Raw genomic sequence first — 14,759 nt, 5'->3', positions numbered from 1 at the left:
CTGCGCTCACCAAGATCCATATCTAATTCAGAATATATTGGAGGAATTGTGAAAAAGTGGTCATTTTAAAGCTATTTAATCTGACACAGAGCTGAAACCAAATGCATGTAGCTAAAGGCCTATTTAAGTCAATCTATCTGAAAGCCATATTGCCAGGCTTTTGCTGTATGACTGCATGGGGGGTAGAGAGATCGTCATTTTGATCAACTAATCCAGATGTTTTTCTACTGATCCTGAGTGTTGTGCCATCCGTGTCTTCTCACATGCAATACATTCAAGGTAAAGATTCCCCCAGTCAGGTTCATCACCCAGTCAGGTTCATCACCCAGTCAGTCATCACCCAGTCAGGTTTTTTACATTTGTTTTCCAACACTGCACATCTCACTGCCTCCTTTGTGATTGTTTTCTTCCTGTTTGTTAAAAGATAAACAACCATGGCATTGAACCACAGTCTGTTTGAGGGTTCGTCCGTCCCTCCGTTTGACAGTGGCACTCGCTCAATAAAGTGCCAGCATCTAGCAAGATGATGGTCTGACCAACCAGGGGAATGCTGGATTTCAAATGGACTCGGTGAGCAGATAATGAAAATGAAGCCAGCCAATAGTACACAGAGTCCCTGACTCCGTGCTTGTGCCCAGAGGGATGAGGTGCTGTGCCTGTGAACCCAGTCTAGTACAGTGGCTCGGGGCTTTGGGTATACCATGGAACCATCTGCCTCAACTCATTGCACTGTGGATGGGAGCTATGCGCTCCTCTGTCCTCGGCTGTTGGCTGTTCATTTAGCCCGTGTTAATGTGAGACGTTTCATTACGCTTTCGGTGTCAGGCTCGTTAGACGACCAGATGACAGGCTTACATAAATAACACCAAAGTGTGCTTGTGTGTTTTTAGTGCCCCTGAGCCAACCAAATCCCTTAAGCGCTCGTAACATTTATTTCCGCGTTTCGTCCTCTGAGTAATGTTAACCTCAGAATGACGTATGCAGAAATGTAAGTATCGGGTGGCGGTGTTTTTTTACACCCATGGGGACGATGTAGCAATGTGTCTATTCTGTCTGCCAAATTTGAACAGTGTTGTAGTGTGACAAGGGAAAGGAAAGTTACACTCAGAGCTATGTGATCTGCCCACGTCCTGATGCTACAGACAAAGCATGTCATTTTTGTGGATTTTTTTCTGTTTAAAAAAATATATACCACATCACGTCTGTGTGCAGGCCTACTGTGTAGGCTGTGTGCCTAATCCTATGACTGAAATCATGATCACAACCATTTTAACGTTGGCTTCCGAGGTTGAGTCTGATAATGTCATCACATGCGCTGAATCAATTTGGTTGTGCAGCGGTGGCCAGTTTCATACTTTGTGATGGCTTGGAGAGTTAGCCACTGGCAGAGGATGAATGTGCTACCGTTGTAAAAGATTTAAAAGAATCCCGTACAAATGCACAGCCTGAAGAGGTGTGCACTGAGAGAGCTATTCTGTGCTTGCCACAGTTATACGGTGCTCCAGAATCCCGGTATGCATACAGAATTCATCTGGTAGAAAATATCAAGTGAAAACATATTTTTATACCCCATCCGCTGGGCATATACTTCACAGGGAGTAAGTTCATCTTCTTGTTCATGAAATATGATGCAGCACCTCGGTGACATCTGTTTTTACCTGGGTTACACATCTGGTTACACAATGTTTACAAGGCTTGCCGGGGAAAGACCTTATGCCTTGTTAAACTCCTTACCGCTTGTGAAGGGAAGCTATAGTCTTTAACCAGCAGGTCATTCTTTCTGTGTGTCGGGTCATAATAGCTATACCATCATTAGAAGAATCCCGCCGTTGACTGGAAGCCTATCTCGGGTTTAAATAGGTGCTGCAAAACAGCAGACGATTCATTGAGCTGGTATTTAGGAACAACTCTATTGCTTGTGATGCAATTGATTTCCCCAGGAAGATTATCTGGGTTGTACTACTATGCTGATCATATTGTGTGAGTTGTCAATGAGATGCTTGGCTCTGAAGCGGCTCTGAGGTCTCCGAGCACTTTATCATTGTGTTGGGAGACTGACACTTGGACCTTGTAAGCGATAAAAGCTGAGGCAATGGGACTGTAAATCTTTTCAGCTGTTTTGTACCTTTGCAAGGCTATGGCCCTGTGTTGCACAAGATGACAAACAATAATGTGAAATTACAGGGGTGCTTATAACGTGCAGAATGGTGTTTTGAATGTGCTCTCCTTCCCCAAGCTATTCCACCTCAGGTGGAGGTCTTGGTTGCTGCCTGCTGGCTTTTATATGAGGTGGCCTTTAAAAAAGATGCCAAAGAATCAGCCTTGCCATCACCAAGGACTTTCTCTCTTTGTGTGAGTTGTAATGCATTCTGATCAATAGGGACCTACACAGCTCAGAAGCCCACACAGTGCAGGCTCTACGCTCTGCCAAGGCCTTGCAATGAAGTGCTCTCATTCTTTTATCTACTTCTTCATCGAGGCTCTGTTTCCCACTGAATGGTGGAAAAAGCTTAACGAAAGAATTTCCAGTTTGCTGCTTCTTCTTTTTCAGTAAATACGAAATGCTAGTAGTGTAGAGACCATGTCAGAGCACCATGTCTTTGCACTGCTGCAGGCCCGGGGGGACTCTGAGGAGAATAGCATGAATTCCAGCCCCAGCTTTATCCGCACCCTTCAGTGTAGTAAGACAGGACCCTCTGACAGGAAGTGTGTGTCGGAGACAGCGATCTACTGCTGAGAGTAGCATCAGAGTCTAAGTCCTGTGTTTATCCCTTGTTTACCCCTCCGCTCCCACCTCAGCATGCCGCTCCACGGCTCAGCTTCCTGAGTCTTGCCACCAGACTAGGGGCCCGTGACTCCAGTCAGCGGGGAGATGGGATGGAGGGAGGTGGGCCTGATCCCTGAGCAGCAGGCTGGATGCCATCCCCTCCATCTTCCAGCTGGGCCTGTGTTGCTGCTCCTGCAGCGCCTCCACGTCCTCCGCTCCTCCCCGGCAAGCCGGAATCTGTCTATGCCTGATAAGATGGCGCCAAGACTCGCAAGGACGCACCTCTGGGTACTTGGATGCCAACGCGGCAGTCGTGGAATTAAACTTTTTAATTAGCAGCATGCCCCAGTGCCTGTCAAGAGAGTGGACCACTGCAGTCAGGTTGGTCTCAACATCCCCCCTCCCCTTTTCCACTTGATTAAACTCCCAAGCACCACAGAGCACAGAGATTCCACCAGTGTCCACAACAGAAACATGTTTATTTCCCATTCCAATAACTTTGACTGGATGCAGACATGGCACAGCGCTATGACACAGACGGTACCTTCCCGCCAGAAAGCCTTTGTGTCATCTCTGTCTGGCTGTTAAACATGAGTTTATGAAGGAGAATAATCAGAACCTTCAGATTGCTGCACCACCAATTACTGTCAGTCTGTATAAATATGGATACTGGATCACACTTAAAAAGCCAAATGTAACTCACTCTGTAGCAAGTTCCTACAACTGTGAATGGCAGGTTTGTGAAGCCATTTACTCGTGTATAATCACATGCACGATACAGTTGAAGTCGGGAAGTTTACATACACTCATTAAAAGTACATTTTCAACCACACCAAAACTATAGTTTGTTAACAAGAAATTTGTGGAAAGTTGGTTAGGACATCTACTTTGTGCATGACACAAGTCATTTTTCTAAAAAATGTTTACAGACAGATTATTTCACTTATAATTAATTCACTGTATCACAATTCCAATGGGCCAGAAGTTTACATACAATAATTTGATTTTGCCATTAAACATCTTGGAAAATTCCAGAAAATGATGTCATGGCTTTAGAAGCTTCTAATAGGCTTATTGACATAATTAGAGTCAATTGGAGGTGTACCTGTGGATGTACTTCAAGGCCTACCTTCAAACTCAGTGGCTCTTTGCTTGACATCATGGGAAAATCAAAAGAAATCAGCGAAGATCTCAGAAAAAAATTGTAGACTTCCACAAGTCTGGTTCATCCTTGGGAACAATTTCCAAACGACTGAAGATACCACATCTGTACAAACAATAGTACGCAAGTATAAACACCATGGGACCACGCAGCCGTCATACCGCTCAGGAAGGAGACGCGTTCTGTCTCCTAGAGATTAACGTACTTTGGTGCAAAAAGTGCTAAATCAATCCCAGAACAATAGCAAAGGACCTTGTGAAGATGCTGGAGGAAACAAGTACAAAAGTATCTATATCCACAGTAAAACGAGTCCTATATCGGCATAACCTGAACGGCTGCTCAGCAATGAAGAAGCCACTGCTCCAAAACCACCATGAAAAAGCTAGACTAGAGTTTGTAACTGCACATGGGGACAAATATTGTACTTTTTGGAGAAATATCCTCTGGTCTGATGAAACAAAAATAGAACTGTTCGGCCATAATGACCATCGTTATGTTTGGAGGAGAATGGGGGAGGCTTGTAAGCCGAAGAACACCAACCCAACCGTGAAGCACAGGGGTGGCAGCATCATGTTGTGGGGGTGCTTTGCCACAGGAGGGACTGGTGCACTTCATGAGGAGGAAAATCATGTGGATAAATTGAAGCAACATCTCAAGACATCAGTCAGGAAGTTTGGTCACAAAGGGGTCTTCCAAATAGACAATGACCCAAAGCATACTTCCAAAGTTGTGGCAAAAGGCCTTAAGGACAGCAAAGACCTCAATCCTATTGAAAATGTGTGGGCAGAACTGAAAAAGCCTGTGTGAGCAAGGAGGCCTACAAACCTGACTCAGTTACACGAGCTCTGTCAGGAGGAATGGGCCAAAATTCACCCAGCTTATTGTGGGAAGCTTATGGAAGGCTACCTGAAACGTTTGATCCACGTTAAACAATTTAAAGGCAATGCTACCAAGTACTATTTGAATGTATGCAAACTTCTGACCCACTGGGAATGTGATGAAAGAAATAAAAGCTGAAATAAATCATTCTCTCAAGTATTATTCTGACATTTCACATTCTTAAAATAAAGTGGTGATGCTAACTGACCTAAGACAGGGCATTTTCACTCTGATTAAATGTCAGGAATTGTGGAAAAACTGAGTTTAAATGTATTTGGCTAAGGTGTATGTAAACCTCCGACTTCAACTGTACCTGAGGTGTGAGCTAGGTAGCTAGCTAGCTAAATGTCTACTAGCTAGATATTTAGGTGTGTATAGCTGTCTTTACAGCGGAACTGTGGGAACAATTCACAACACTTTATCTTTCCAGTTAAACAATATCAGCAGGTATTATCAAAATACGTTTAGTCATGAACACCATCCACACAGTATTTCACTGCCTGGGATTTGTTTTTCTGCAATGGAATCAGTGTTTTCTGTTGGGAGAATGTGGATTCAATTTGTTTTGTGTTACTCTAGGGTCAGCCTTGGGGGGTTATCTGGGTCTATTTCTATTGTGACACTAGAATTATGAAAGAAGTAATACTGCTGCATCCTTTGTGGCTTAGAGAGAGGACAAATCACTCTGGCAGTGGGTTAGTGCAGACAATTTCATTCTACTCCAGCTCCTTCTTGCTATTCACATGCAATACCTTACCCTCTCTCTTTGACATTCATTTCCTATTCCGTGTCATGGACAAAGCTACACCCAAACACCTAAAGTGATCATTCTCCAATTCCAGTAAAGTTGACTTTACTTGAGCTTAGAATTTAATTTGCTGATTCAATTTGCCAACACAATCAATTGGCATTGGGGCATGGTTGCCATCAAGACGCGGCCTCCCTTTAGGTTTGTGTCTGTCAAAATAGAACTGGATGGAATTCTGCCTTGCGTTCTTCTCCATTCCATCGCCAATGGGAAAACAGGGAATTCTTAGACCCCTATTTCAGTTCCATGTCATAGATGGATTGCCTGAAAGTGACAGCCCCAGTCTCGCCTGTTAAATGATTTATTTTGGACCAAAAATAAAGTATAAGCACAAGTCATTTTAAGCTTGAAAGGATTCCTATCTCCCAGGGATTATTTACTTGCCGCTGAATTGCAGTGATGTGCTTCTAGTCAGAAGGAACAACGATTCCATTCAGCAAGAATGCTGCTTTACAGCCATCTTTAAATCTCCCTGAATAAGACTTCCTTTTGGGACAAATAAGCATGTCAATCATACTGGTCAAGATTCCAATGTTCCTTTCGCCTATCCTGGAGCACTTGGTGCTGTGCATACCCTTATCGGTTGTGAATGATGCAGTCTCATGACACAAACCCAAAAGCAAGCTGGTGCATTGGTTCAGTCAGAGCAGGGTTCTCTCTGACAGGGCTGGCCATGGAGCCAAGACGTCACGCAAGGGCTGTTGGGAGCATGTTTCAAATATGTGGCCGTGACCTGACATGTACTCCAGGAGTGTGTTAAGCTGAGGGATGTGGGGAGAGTGGAAATCATAACTTCTCCCTCCACGCTCTACCAGTAGCATTATTCCGCCTGCATGCCCATGACATGTTACACACAGAGCTTATTCATAGGAAATATAGCAGCTTGGCCGTATCAAGATGTAGGAATTACCTTGAGATATAGTCTGGGATGACATGGAAAGCAATTGTCAAAGAACAGAGCAGAATGAAAAGGCAGTTCTAGCTATAGAAATATACAGGTGTCCTGTGAGCCCACGCGCACCTCGCGCCACTGACGCCATCCACAGCTCACAACAATCTTGACAGGCTTAATTCAATTATGGCAGTGCGATGTGCTGAGACTCCGGAGGTGTGAGCTAATTCCTCTGTTTACACCCCTGAGTCACTGTCACAAACAAAGACAAACACATTCATTGGCTTCCAGGAGCTTGTTTGCTGCGATTGCCCCGTTGCCTTTGAAGTTTCTCATCGCTTTATGGTGTTTATTTATTCATGCTCTTTCTTTGCCTGAAATCACCATGGGGTATTCCGCTAGAATATTTTAGCACAGTGCGAAACAATGAAGGAGCTGAGTATTGGACGTGTAAACTACGCACAACACAGTCCTTACATTGAGATGGTACTCTGATTCAGAGGGGATGGGTTCAATGGGGAAGACACATTTCAGTTGAATGCATTCAGTTGTACAACTGACTAGGTATCCCCCTTTCCCTTTCCATGTTGATTGGGCTTTTCAAGTAGGAGCTCTTCATTGGGAGTTGTGTTTATAGAAACCCTTTTATAAGTATTTAGGTTTTCGAGTTTCAACCATCTGTATCAAGAAGACTTTATTAATCAGACCTCCACCATGAGAATGCTGTCCTCTATTCTCTGTATAGGCTGGTGGAAGTGATTTTAATATAGAGGCTGTGGCATTGTGCCAAGCTCCTTTGAGACTTGGTCTAAGCCGATGAAATGCAAAAGGCTGCTTTTAGGGATTATGCTAATTACTAATTGGTGTATAAGAAGGTGATTGTTTTTCCTTGGATAATTTGGATTATTGGGATTAGAGATTTAGTTGCAAGTTAACGTGCTCTTCCTGTTTTAATGGGGCAATTAGCTCCTCCCAACCATGTGAAGCCAACTCTTAGCTAATGTGGCTGAGAGTTTCTCTTTATGCCTGTAACATGCTCAGCCACACACGTGTGCAGGGCAACACACGAGGAAATGTGTTTCAGCGAAATCACGTTTAAAATGCTTGTGTGTTTAAAAGAAAAGTTACATATCCCATAATCCTCTGTGTATGGGGGTACAAAGGGGTACACAGTCAGACATCACAGGTACAATCACGTTTCTCCATGGTCTTGTTTTTCTGTTGAATGTCAGGATTTAGCTTTGTATTTAGCTTTGTATCGTTCCAAAAAAAGATAGATGCCAAACTGTAGTTACAGTATATATATATATTTTTTTCTTTCACCTTTATTTAACCAGGTAGGCTAGTTGAGAACAAGTTCTCATTTGCAACTGCGACCTGGCCAAGATAAAGCATAGCAGTATGAACAGACAACACAGTTACACATGGTGTAAACAATTAACAAGTCAATAACACAGTAGAAAAAAAAGAGAGTATATATACATTGTGTGCAAAAGGCATGAGGAGGTAGGCGAATAATTACAATTTTCCATTTATCACTGGAGTGATAAATGATCAGATGGTCATGTACAGGTAGAGATATTGGTGTGCAAAAGAGCAGAAAAGTAAATAAATAAAAACAGTATGGGGATGAGGTAGGTAAAATTGGGTGGGCTATTTACCGATAGACTATGTACAGCTGCAGCGATCGGTTAGCTATTCACAAGATATGTTTCAGAGCAGGAAGAAAAGATCGGAGTGAAAACATGCCAACCCATACCCAGGGCTATAGCAGGATTAGACTCTCTTTTTGTCTGAGGTTTATCTTTGGAAATGTGAGCTACACTTGGTTATTCATCCCGTTCATTTTCAGTATGCCTGGGATGACTCTACTCACGGTCTCCTTCCACTCCCATCGACCTCCAGTTTGTTTCACATCTGCATGACTCGAGGAGGGAGAATGTTAAGTATGAATTGATTTTTAAATAAGCATACATTTACCTTCAGACACCTGCGAACATATTGGGCTCGTCCTGTATTGCAAAACAGGCTATTGTAATTGATCTTTGTGATGAACATTGAGGACAGACCACCCTGTCTTTGCAGTCAAGGTGACTTTGGCATCACAATCCTATACCGAGTCCCTTGTTTTTTTTCATGATGGGACAACTTACCATGAAAGCGCATCTGGGCAGAGGTGAGAAGGTAACAGTGCTGTAACTAATGGGTTTATTTAATTTAATTTACTGGCTGTGGCCCCCAGGTCATTGGAGGCATGCTGGCCACAGTGAGATTTGAGGTTGCAGTGGGAAAGAAAGAAAGATTAACCCTCTTTTCAAAAGGGCAAATTTCACTCATGTCATGCTGGATTTTCTTGCCGAGATAGCAGGCCAGTATAAATCTGCAGAACTAAATGAATACAGGTTTGCGGTGAAATGGGCCTCTCAAGCTTATTTCGTACAAGCCACCTAATCAACGTCATGCTGGGGCCATGCTCGCTGGGCTGGGGAATCGGTCATAAATGAAAGCTTTGTCAACATGTCCTCAGATGGATGCAAGGGAGCATTTGCAATAACAATTGCTTCTTGATTCGAAACGTTGACGTGCCAACCGAAGGTTAATTGGGCATATCTAACCCGACTGAAGTTTATTTGGGGGGATAGTTGTGAGGGCTAGTATTTTCCTAATGATTAAAGGTATTTAATTCTGTAGAACAGCATGGTAGGGTTGTTGCTGTCATCACTAACACCGGCTTTTAGCTAAATATTATCTTTGATGCCATTGTTGTAGTCACATGTCTCTCCGTATCTATTTCTGGCCACATTGTCTCCAATTAACAGTCTCACAATTTTCTGATGCAATCAGTGGAATATAAATGAAGCAATCCCAGCAGCCTCTGGCTCTGCGTTGTCTCAGCCTCACGCTGAACCACTCGCTGTTAGATCTGTGCTGTAATAAACCCACTTTTTACAGGGCTAAACACGTACTCATTGCACCTTGGGTAAACTCAACAAACGCTTCAGGGTTTCAAAATTAATGTTGCATAATAATTAGTTAACCAACAGTGCGATGCAAGAGGAAGGAATTTACACCTTGTGTTTAATAACAGATCGTTAAATTTGTCTTGCTACTAATGTTGCATGTGTTTCTTCATGCTATTTAATAGTTGGGACTCACTTAGCTGGCTCCTTCCCTCCACACAGATGGATCTGCACAAACACACCCATTCGATGTTTTTCCTTTCAGTAGATTTTTGATTTGTGGTGGCAAGACAGTGTAAAACACTGAAAACTGCCAACAAACCACTGACGGTTGCTCATGGCGGAATCCGATCAAAACAAAGACGCTGTGTTTGGTTAGTTCACTCAGCCAGCCATTGGCTGCTTGATGGGTCGATCTGCATTCTAGCGGATGTTATTGAAGTACATTTTTTAGAACTGAGGCATTTTCTCTTATAGGCTACTCCAGGTGTAAAATGATCACTCTCCTTCTCGCCTGTCTGATGGGCTAACCCAATTCTGAAGCTGCGAGAGGGGTGTGTTTTGTTGTGAGTTCGAGACGAGTGAATGTCCAAATTCAAACCAAGAAGGCGATAGACATCCCACGGTACCACCCATAGATGAAGAGACTAACACTCTAAAAGCCTAGTGCAGTCAAAAGTGTGATTTTACAGTGTTTTATATACACTGCTCAAAAAAATAAAGGGAATACTTAAACAACACAATGTAACTCCAAGTCAATCACACTTCTGTGAAATCAAACTGTCCACTTAGGAAGCGACACTGATTGACAATAAATTTCACATGCAAATGGAATAGACAAAGGTGGAAATTATAGGCAATTAGCAAAACACCCCCAATAAAGGAGTGGTTCTGCAGGTGGTAACCACAGGCCACTTCTCAGTTTCTATGCTTCCTGGCTGATGTTTTGGTCACTTTTGAATGCTGCCGGTGCTTTCACTCTAGTGGTAGCATGAGACGGGAGTCTCCCTACAACCCACACAAGTGGCTCAGGTAGTACAGCTCATCCAGGATGGCACATCAATGCGAGCTGTGGCAAGAAGGTTTGCTGTGTCTGTCAGCGTAGTGTCCAGAGCATGGAGGCGCTACCAGGAGACAGGCCAGTGCATCAGGAGACGTGGAGGAGGCCATAGGAGGGCAACAACCGAGCAGCAGGACCGCTACCTCCGCCTTTGTGCAAGGAGGAGCAGGAGTAGCACTGCCAGAGCCCTGCAAAATGACCTCCAGCAGGCCACAAATGTGTCTGCTCAAACAGTCAGAAACAGACTCCATGAGGGTGGTATGAGGGCCCGACATCCACAGGTGGGGGTTGTGCTTAAAGCCCAACACCGTGCAGGACATTTGGCATTTGCCAGAGAACACCAAGATTGGCAAATTCGCCACTGGCGCCCTGTGCTCTTCACAGATGAAAGCAGGTTCACACTGAGCACATGTGACAGACGTGACAGAGTCTAGAGACGCTGTGGAGAACGTTCTGCTGCCTGCAACATCCTCCAGCATGACTGGTTTGGCGGTGGGTCAGTCATGGTGTGGGGTGGCATTTCTTTAGGGGGCCGCAACAGCCCTCCATGTGCTCTCCAGAGGTAGCTTGACTGCCATTAGGTACCGAGATGACATCCTCAGACCCCTTGTGAGACCATATGCTGTTGCGGTTGGCCCTGGGTTCCTCCTAATGCAAGACAATGCTAGACCTCATGTGGCTGGAGTGTCTCAGCAGTTCCTGCAAGAGGAAGGCATTGATGCTATGGACTGGCCCGCCCGTTCCCCAGACCTGAATCCAATTGAGAATCCATCCACCAACAGACTGTCCAGCAGTTGGCGGATGCTTTAGTCCAGGTCTAGGGGGAGATCCCTCAGGAGACCATCCGCCACCTCATCAGGAGCATGCCCAGGCGTTGTAGGGAGGTCATACAGGCACGTGGAGGCCACACACACTTCTGAGCCTCATTTTGACTTGTTTTAAGGACATTACATCAAAGTTGGATCAGCCTGTAGTGTGGTTTTCCACTTTCATTTTGAGTGTCACTCCAAATTCAGACATCCATGGGTTGATAAATTTGATTTTCAATGATAATTTTTGTGTGATTTTGTTGTCAGCACATTCAACTATGTAACGAAAAAAGTATTTAATAAGAATATTTCATTCATTCAGATCTAGGATGTGTTATTTTAGTGTTCCCTTTATTTTTTTGAGCAGTATATATTACCACACTATGAGTGACTTAAAAAAAAGATTTGTCTTAAAACTGATTATTTTCCCTTTCATGCGATATACACAGTGGTTTGCATCATCTCTTGTTTTGTATCTTTTTTTTGTGCGCTTTCCTATAAATATTGTGAAGCGGAAAATGTCTTTGTAGATCTCATTAGATGTTCCATGAATTTTTCCATACAGTATGGCATTTGGTTCAACTTGAATCATAACTCTATTTGTTCCCCAATTGTCTTCATTCTACTACGTTTTAGTTATCCGTATTCAAGTGTTTCATCATCAGTGCATGATGGGAATTTTTTAGTTTGTAGTTTTAACGTAACTGCTCCGTTGGACTACAGCTCTCACCGGGAGCCTTCACACTCAGATTAGCCGCACTGTGTTTCTAACTTGTTCTGACAGGTGATTTGCCCATAGTCTTTTGATGAGTTGTTCACATTCTGATATAGCAAAGTTTCTGTGCATAAAAATTCCACCGTAAATGCGATTCACAATTGAATCATAGATGTCTTTGCTTGACTGAGTGCACCAGTTTATTTGTAAATGTCTCAACTTTTTGGTATAATCGCCTTAGGTATGGTTGAAATACTGGATGCTGCTTCTTGCTCCCAAACCAGTTCATTCAGGCCACCGTCAGACTGCAGCTGAAGTGTAGGTTGAGTTTAGGTTATTGTAGTGTAAGTCAAAATTATCTGTCCCCCGTATCCTCACGAGTTTGCACAGGAAAAGAGAAGGAAGGTAATGTAACGTTTTCATATTGCGACAGCGTCTTTAGAAAGGCAAAATTCAAAAACTAGCCCTAGTAATACAGGAGTTTGGTAATGAATATCAGTGAAAAACAGTATAGTGTTCAGACAAACCTTGACATTGAAAGGGCATGCCCCCCCCAACTCAAATAAATGGTGCCCCACAGAGCCAGACATGGCCCTGGCATTCCCCGATTTTAGTTCCTTTTGTTTCACGAGTCAAGGGCCTTTTTCTATCAGACTTGTCCATTATCTGAGTCTGAAAGACACAGCAAAGTCCATCACATGGTCTCTCAATTTGTGAACCTCACCAGAGCAGTCCTGGTGTGATAATGAATGTAATTTCTTTCCTCCTATGGCACAGACCCAATTATTTAAAATGCAGTCAGGCCTGTGGACCTGTGCATGTGGGGAAGTGTAAGATACACTAAATAGTCATCTTCACCCACTCCAGGATGAAAATAATTGTCAATGATAATGTATTTCTTTATTATAAGGAAAGTAAATGTTTTAATACAGAAACATGTTCCAATAGGGCTTCAATAGGGACAGGAATATTTCCTAATAATGTCACATGGCTAGGAAAACTCCTGGCCCCAGCATCAACCATGCATTTCTTAACATTCTACAATGCTGCCTCCTGTGCTGGTTCATCTATCTGGCTTGCACCTGACCAGAACTGACAACCCACTGGATTGACTGACTGTCACCAAGGCGCACCCCCTATAAAACCGTATCAGCCCAGCCTGAGGTTGTGATCCCAGCCTCGTGTTGTGTCTGGCTAGGGCATGTTTGTTTTGGAGAGAGCACTCTGCCTTCCTTGGCTGTCCTCTTTATTGCAGCGGCCCCTAATAGCTTGATTTAATGCACTCTCAGAGGTCAGATATTGCGCTGGCAGCCACAGACCACTTCCTTCCTCACTGCCCCATTAATAGCAGCAAACAAATCAGAGACGCACTGTAAATTCTCTCCCTGGCATATTGGAGCTGTTTGGATGGGAGACGTGGACAGATTTATTATGGGGAAGAAGGATGTCTCTAGAAAAGACTAGCCAGGTTTCCCCCCCCCCTCTCTCTCCAAAACATGGGCTGTGTGAACACTAATTAAATGTATTATTCCCAGTAGGATAGCTTAGCTAGTGTTCCGTCACACATCCTCTGATCCTTATGGTATGTCTGTGCAAGATGCGTACTGTATGTAGAGTCATTTGCAGGGTCACACATCAACTTCTTCAGTGACCTCATAAACACTTGTAGTAAAGCCTGTTTATCCTGACCGGCTTTTCACAGGTCTACTTCCCCCAAAGAAGAAGCTCGCTCTCAAGTGGTTTCGTTCGTCAGTGAGGTTCGATAATTGTGCCTTGTAAAAAGACCAGATGTGTACAGTGACAGTCAGAAGCATATCAGTCCAGAATCTTTGACATTGTGCATCTTGGCTTTGTAAAGTCATGTGTTGTGTTTTCATGGACTATCAGCTAAATATTCACTACCGGTCAAAAGTTTTAGAACACCTACTCATTCAAGGGTTTTTCTTTATTTATACTATTTTCTACATTTGTGGAATAACAGTGAAGACATCAAAACTATGAAATAACACATATGGAATCATGTAAACTGACCCTTTTTCAGGACCATGTCTTCCAAAGATAATTAGTCAAAATCGAAATAACTTCACATATCTTCATTGTAAAGGGTTTAAACCCTGTTTCCCATGCTTGTTCAATAAACCATAAACAATGAATGAACATGCACCTGTGGAACGGTCTTTAAGTAGGCAATTGTCACAGTTATGAAAACTTAGGACACTAAAGAGGCCTTTCATAAGGTACCCTTCCTGCAGGCTCATCCTGACATGACCCTCCAGCATGACAATGCCACCAGCCATACTGCTTGTTCTGGGCGGGATTTCCTGCAGGACAGGAATGTCAATGTTCTGCCATGGCCAGCGAAGAGCCCAGATCTCAATCCTATTGAGCACGTCTGGGACCTGTTGGATTGGAGGGTGAGGGCTAGGGCCATTCCCCCCAGAAATGGCTGGGAACTTGCAGGTGCCTTGGTGGAAGAGTGGGGTAACATCTAACAGCCTGAACTGACAAATCTGGTGCAGTCCATGAGGAGGAGATGCACTGCAGTACTTAATGCAGCTGGTGGCCACACCAGATACTGACTGTTGTTTTTAATTTTGATCCCCCCTTTGTTCAGGGACACATTATTCCATTTCTGCTAGTCACATGTCTGTGGAACTTGTTCAGTTTATGTCTCAGTTGTTGTTGAATCTGGTTATGTTCATACAAA

The 14,759-nt window shown here is 43.6% G+C and overlaps 1 protein-coding gene across 1 annotated transcript in view; it reads left to right on the top strand.

Annotated features, from left to right (window-relative positions):
• LOC124016095 (heparan sulfate glucosamine 3-O-sulfotransferase 4-like) overlaps positions 1-14,759 on the top strand; it is a 94,081-nt gene that overhangs the window by 2,047 nt on the left and 77,275 nt on the right. The window lies entirely within an intron of this gene.

Source organism: Oncorhynchus gorbuscha, linkage group LG26 (genome assembly GCF_021184085.1).
Source record: "Oncorhynchus gorbuscha isolate QuinsamMale2020 ecotype Even-year linkage group LG26, OgorEven_v1.0, whole genome shotgun sequence".
Lineage (NCBI taxonomy): Eukaryota > Metazoa > Chordata > Actinopteri > Salmoniformes > Salmonidae > Oncorhynchus > Oncorhynchus gorbuscha.
Note: the sequence above shows the minus strand (reverse complement) of the source record. Positions and strands in the feature narration are given on the sequence as shown.